General features: G+C 39.1%; 1 long non-coding RNA gene across 1 annotated transcript; it reads left to right on the top strand.

The window, feature by feature from the left end:
* Positions 1-6,503: 6,503 nt before the first annotated feature.
* LOC149102300 (uncharacterized) lies at positions 6,504-6,958 on the top strand. The gene is made up of 2 exons (XR_016202334.1): positions 6,504-6,640; positions 6,807-6,958. It is a non-coding gene; the product is annotated as an uncharacterized LOC149102300 (long non-coding RNA).
* Positions 6,959-7,273: the final 315 nt, after the last annotated feature.

The raw sequence follows: 7,273 nt of genomic DNA, 5'->3' as shown, positions 1-7,273 counted from the left end.
TTTGCTATTTACCTGGATAATATTAGCCTTGGTGTCAAAATTGCCAGGTAATGTGATACTTTTAGACGTGGCTAATTAATTAAAGAAGGTGCAGACAGATTCTGCGAGTCAAAAACTGATCAAAATGCTATGTGACCTAGGTTTTATTGCCGGTTGCAAAATTGCTCAAGAGCATTAAATGAAACTCTCATTTCCGAACTTGAACTTTAGAGGTATGAATTTGCGTTTAAAAATAGCTGGTCCAACTTTGTACGTCATTAGGTCTTGGCGTTCAAAAGAACCATGCAAACATTGAATAACCTGGTATGGCAAATCGAGGCGTAACTAAGGAAAGAAGGTAATTAGAAGATAAAGTGTGCAAACAGCCGAGTAGCACACCAGGCCGGAGCTTATCCGGTTTCTGTAGCATGAAGCGACTAGGAGTATTTCTACTCCCCCTTGGATGGGATGCTAGTCCATCGCATGGTTACCCCCAGCATTAAGTTCGCCGGTACCCATTTATACACCCAGGTGGAGAGAGGCTCAGTGAGAGTAAAGTGTCTTGCCCAGGAACAAAACACAACGTCCCCCGCCAGGGCTCAAACCCGGACCGCTCGATCCTGAGACGAGCGCACTAACCATGAGGTCACCATGCCTCCCACAAGGAAGGTAATTAATGGGCATTTATTGCTTAGAAGCGCAAGAGGAAAATGTGCGCATGGGAAAATTTCTCCAAGCTTGTAATACGGTCGAACGCCTTTGATACGGACACCCAAAGGAGCACTAAGTTAACTGTCCTCTTATAGAGCGGTCCGTATAATGGAGGTGTCCGTAAGGAGGGGGTTGACCCTAGACCTAACATATTTTGTAAGAAAGTATCTGCAGCTGAATGTCGAATTAAACCATTTAAAAAAAAACCTCTTTTACAACAATTTGAACATAAACTTTAATCAATTGTTTCTTTTAGAAGTTCGAGCAGAGACAAATAGCACAACCCATGAAAAATTTAAAGAGGTCCAAGTTGCAATCTTTAGCAACGAGTCTTTCAGTTTGGAGTACACCAGATTCCCGATTGGCGTAAAATTAAGCAAGAAAATTTACGTCCAGGTAGAAGGTAAGACACTGTTTCTTTATTGATCAGTTATAAACAGAAGAAATAACAGGCACTGTCCAGTAAATGTAATTAGGACTAAGTGTATAAAGCGGTACATTGTAGGATTGTTAACGTTGAGGGGACATGTTAGTAAACCAACTATTTGTTTGTTTGTTTTTATTTTGTTTTAGCAACCAAGGACGACCACGTAGTTATTCCCAAGAAATGTCACGTGAATGCAGTCAAAAACGGCACTTCTAAGGGGTTTACGCTGATTGATAACCAGTAAGTGAAATAACAGCTGATAGAAACTTTCACAGATAGCGTCAGAAAGAAATCCCATACTGGCTGAATTAATAATCTTTAGAATTACTTATTCGTTATTTTCGGAACTGCACAAAGGCTGAGTCGTCTCCAAGGTAAACAGCTCAATCTGACGGTAAATGGATTACCTATAAATAGCACAACAACCTACAAGTACTTGGGTGTCCATTTAGATCCTACATTGAGTTTTGAAACCCATTTCAACAAAACCTAAAAGAAAGCGGCCGGGAGAGTCACTCTACTGCGGAAAATTCGTTCTTCCATTACTTGTGCAGCTGCAGAAAGCATTTACAGGGCTATGATTATGCCTGTTTTTACCTATTGTAGTCTAATCACACTAAGCTATTCAAATACGCGTAGGCAACTAATTCGCAACCTCGAACATCGTGGACTAAGCTGCATTTCCTCAGGACTGCAAAACAAGACTGACATTCGTATTCCATCAGTTGACAGTTATTTGAAAAGAAAAGTCTGTCTGTATGTTTTGTATTGTCTAATTGGAAATGTATGTACGCCTTTTAAGAACTATTTTACAAGGGTAAGTCACAATGTCAACACAAGAAATAGATTTTCCTCGATCGAACTGCCGAAAATGAACTTGGAGTTTGGCCGTCGGAGTTTTTCGTTTTTAGGGGCTTCAATTTTTAACAGTTTACCGGCAGACATAAGAACTCTGAACTCTAGGCTTTTATTTAGGCAAAAGGCCAACGAACATTTTTACTTGTAATTTTTAATCGTGAGTTTTTATATGTTTTCCAATGTACGTAGTTTTGCCTTTTTAACTTTTTACCTTTTTTAAATTTTTAAATTGTTAAATCTTACAGGACTCCTTTGATAACAGTACTTTATAGTACTGATGGGTTAATCCCGTCTAAAGATTCGTTTATTATTATTATTATTATTATTATTATTATTATTATTATTATTAATATTACTGACTGACTGACTGACTGAATGAATGAGAGACGGACGGAGAGACCTACGGACGAGCGGACGGACGGACGGAACCAGTGTGAGTGACTGACTGACAAACAGACAGACAGACAGACAGGTGGACTAGGATTGCATGTACTGTTAATTTAATGATTGATTTCTAGAGATTTATTGAACGAGATTCGTTATGTTTAGACAGATATTGTTCAGTCTAGCTCATCCCCATTTAGGCAGCCCATGGAGGGGTACCATCCATACACGCATAATAACGATGATGATAATAATAATAATAATAATAATATATTTGGATATCAGTAGAAACGAGCAAAAAACACTCGTCTGATGAGTGACAGTAAAGCGAGAACTAAAATATGAAGCTGAAGGCTCTTTAAAGTGTCAAGTAGTTGCTGGTTTTCTAAACGTTTTGGGCTTGGCCCTTCTTCAGCAGATGAAAAGTCGATAATGTTATTATCAAAGAGGCATAAAAAATGGTGAAAGTATTTCATTAAACTCCGGACCCATGCAGCGGTCTGATTTCGAGAAGTATTGAACGGGACATACTGCCCGCGTTAGATCAAGGCAATGCTAATTGCTTACCTGTGATGTTTGGAATAGTGACAGTGTCTTACTATTGAGAAAACCTAGCAATAGTGCTAATTGTTTATGCCAGGGAAACCGGCTTGAACAAATTCTTGGCGCAAAATTCAGGCAGTAATTGACATGTAAATTCTGCCGTTCACAGAAAAACACGGGCGTTCAGTCCAAAACTCTGCTCACTCCAGAATGATATCACAATAGGAAGTTGGCGTTGGGACAACTTCTGTACACTGTTACACAAACCGGCTAATGTAATGATATTACATAATATTACAATATCCAACTGGCAATCTTGACAAGATTCATTTTCTATGGGTGACTAGTCCCACTGATACGGTATACCTCTGCCTCTGAAGTAGCAAATGTTTAGGCTATGGATCAATCGAGCTGTAGACTAAGCCAATGGGAACAAATTCATGTCAATGATAAACAATAGCCTGAAAATTAACCTAGATGAATTTTTCCAGTTGTGCGGTAGCTGATGCTGAGGACTTTGACTATCTACCAACAAACAACAAAGCCGTACGGTTCAAATTCACCATTGGCCAGTTGTCCGGTTCTGAAAATCAAGTTCTCTACCTTCACTGTAAGATGACAACGTGCCAGAGGGACGAGGTACTGAAGATGAGGAAGTTCAACTGTCGCACCCAAAGTCAGTACTGTCCACACCAAAAAGACAGTGACATAACAATAGGGCCCTTTATACAGGTGCAGCTAGTTGAACTGCGACAGACCAGAAAGACTCTGAAAATCAAGAACAGTGAGTATGAGAAATTGTGTGGACTGGAGAGATACGCTTCATGCCGAATTGACGTGGCTATTTTAAAAAATTTAAGAAATTTCTTACCTTTTCAAGTTAAGGTTTTCACTGAAAAAACATTATATACTACCAGGAGTTTCCTTCTCCTTAATCCCGAATATCTTGTGCAAACTGTCCATGGAGTTATGTAGGCGAGACTGGCCGATGCTTTTAAACTAGAACAAAAGAATACACTAGGAATATGAAGTCTTGTCTGAGACGTTCCAACATCGCTAAACATGCTTGATCTTCAAATCACTCTATTGACTGTAAAATATTCTCACAGGACAAGGGTTATCTCTGTATGGCACACCACTCCTAGTCGATAAGTCATGCAGATAACAATTCAAGACCGCTCTCCAATCAGTACTCTATTCTTTTCAAAAAGAACAATTAGTTTATTGACACTTGTTTTTCCATTTTAATTTTTGTATATATTTGCAGTGGCGGATCCAGACTTTGAGCTAAGGGGGGTGCCCGGTTTTGTTTCACTTGCCCCCGCCGGCTTTTCTTCCTTCTGTCATTTCTTCTTTTTTTACCCAAAATAAGGGGGGGGGGGCTGCGCCCCTCCCCTAGATCCGCCACTGATTTGTAGTTGTCATTTTGTTTTCCATTTTTATCCATCGATGGCTGTAGTGTTAGGGGGATTTTGATTAAATAACTTAGGAATTATAAAAGCGATCTTTAGCGTTTTGAAAAGAGTTTTCTTTTGTTTTGATTAGCTTTAGGCAAGCTTGTTCAAAAAGAAATTACTCAGTGTTTGCTTAAGATGAATATGTAATCGCGTTAAAAAAGTGCCTATTCAAGTTAATTGTAGTTCACGCTGTTCAAACAAACATTTTACAAAAAGTCGGTAAACTTTAATCTTTGCGTAGGTAAATTGATGTAAGTTTCCTGTACAGCTTTGCAGGCTGAACAAGCTGCCTGTACACAGCTTTCAAGGCTGAAAATACAAATCTAAGCTGCCCTAACACAGCTTTTTAGGCTGAGACTACAAATAGCAGGTGTATATGCGAAACTAGCTTTGTTAAGGTCGCCATTCGTCAGCTGAATTTATCTAGGCTTCAAGCTGGCTTTACTCATCATGCAGCTGACTTTATTCAGCCTTCTTTCAATTGTACCTAGGATGATGCAATCTTGTTTCTCACTAGCAGTAGTGCTCTATCATTGTAATACGATTTACATCTACGATTTACGTCGAGGTTGAAGAGAGAACAATAAACGCGTGAAGTTCAAGTTCTCTGAGTGTCCTTATTTCCAGTTGTAGCAGATCCGACGGTACTTTGGAACCCATGACAAGTTCCTCTTCCGCAGCAAGCGAGTTGCTCTGAGCTAATTCCCGAGTCAAGTTGATTTCATAGAGTCAAGCACACAAGTTTCCAGCCAGTTAGGCCCCTCAACGCCCGTCTTTCCCAGTTTAGAGTTCAGAGCGGAAAAAACTCGTTGTCACAGTAGTCTGACAGGCGAAAGCTCCAAAGTTTTAACTTTATATAGCCAGTGAACTTTTTTATAAATCTAAAAAAAAAACAAAAATTAGAAAAAAAGATAAAATGTATGCCTTGTTAATTCCTATAAACGAACAGATATTTCCTTTCTCCCCAGCTGACACACTCTGTTACCACCAGTCCATGAAAATGTAGACGATAACTCTTTTTCGATTTTTAAGTAAAAAAGAGCATGGTAACTTTAAAAATATATCACGTTATGCTCTTTTCGTGTACATTTCGGGTAAGGTCGAGCTATGACGTCACATACAGTGGCAACGTTGTCACGATTCAGATCTATGAATGCGTGGTCGATCGGTTGAGATTCGACTGTAGTTTCTTCAACACAAAGTTCAAATATGTCCAAGTGTTTGATTTTCACGTGCATTGTGCTGTCAAGTTGGACAGGTAATTCTTTAATTTACTGACTCTTTTAAAGGTTTCAATAGCTTTTCTCCAAGCCAAAACTTAGGTGCCAGTGCGGGATCTTTATGTCACAACTGCACGCAAATGAGACTTAAGTTAATACTCTCAGATAATTCAAACATTTAGGTTGACTGTTAAAAGACTAGAATTTGCCTAAGGATAATTTAAAAAAAGAAGCGTCTCGACGTTTGAGTAAACTTTTCACGGTGAACCTTGGCTAATCTAATAACTTGGAGAAATCATATAAAAAATGAACATGATGAATTTATCATTTGTGTCATCTGCGTATCAGCGAATGAAGATAAAGCGAAATTCTGCCTTATTTCGCTGTACGGAATCACCCTGGGGTAGTGAAACACTGTATCCCTGGGCTAAACCATATCGCTGCCTGGCTCGAAACTAATCACTAAAGAACTTGCATTTTCATTGAAGAGCTTCCTCAACTAACACAACGAAAGATGGCGCATTATAAACCATTAAGCTAAAATGATCCTCGCATTTTTTTTTTCCATTTAACGGTAGGCTTAATGCTATTTTACTTGAAACTTAGCTAAATTTTTACATTGCCAAATTAAATGTTTTGTCTTGTTGAAATGGCATAAGTTTTAATTGGTTTAATTATTTTACTAATTATTTTGTTCTGATTTGTAATCGACATTTGTCCACGAATGAGCCGGTTTTCTGTGAATCTGAGAGTCACTAGAGCGTGAATGACAGCTGTCACTTTGCAAAATTTCGTTGAAATGTTGGATTTCAGTCAAAAGAGTCTCCACGAACGAACACAAGGTCGTTTAATTTAATAATTAGTCTCAACAGATGTTTATAGTATTATTTGCTTCTGATCTCAACTAATTTCCTTTTTAGGAGAGAACAAAGCAGTCCATGGAGATGTTCAGATGGGAATCTTCAGCAACGCTTCATTCAACCAGTCGTTCAAGTACGACGGTTATCCAGCTAATCCCATTCATCTTGACATGAATACAAACGTTTACGTCGAGGTAAAAGGTAGGAAAGGTATTTTTCCTAATAGAAACCCTTAAAATCACCCAAAAGGCTTTCAAATTCATCCCCTCTATGATCAAGATATAATCTGCTGGTTTATTTTCATATCTTTTGATAACTTTGCCGTGACTGTGGTGTTTCAATAGTGGTTTTATTAAACTTGTTTCAGCTACCGACAATGACCGAGTAGTCGTTCCCAAGGAGTGTCATATCAGTCCGTACAAGAACTGCACAGATCACGGCCCGTCGCTGGCGTTTCTATTGATCAACAGTTAGTAAGTGAAGCCACTCACTAGCGATACAGGGCGTTGCCCCACGTCCCATCTTACGCGATGGTTTAATTGTTTCGGTCCGTTGGATCGCAGATAGATAGGTCCTTATTTAAATCCCGGTCTGAGACCTTGTGTGGTGCTCTTGAACAGCACATTACCCTCACAGTGCCTCTCCCCACCCAAATAAATATGGTTACCGAAGCATTTTTGGGAATGGGATTGAGGAAGTGACCTGCGATGACACAAAATCTCCTTCAGGGAATAGTTATATGCTAAGTCGCTTCATGCAAAAGAATGCAAAGTAAACGGGCGCCAGCATCGATGACTAAACTCCTTTCATCATTTACAATAGGACTGACAAGGA

Source organism: Orbicella faveolata, unplaced genomic scaffold (assembly GCF_042242905.1).
Source record: "Orbicella faveolata isolate gen_17 unplaced genomic scaffold, um_ofav_v1 contig_36, whole genome shotgun sequence".
NCBI classification, from domain to species: domain Eukaryota; kingdom Metazoa; phylum Cnidaria; class Anthozoa; order Scleractinia; family Merulinidae; genus Orbicella; species Orbicella faveolata.
Note: the sequence above shows the minus strand (reverse complement) of the source record. Positions and strands in the feature narration are given on the sequence as shown.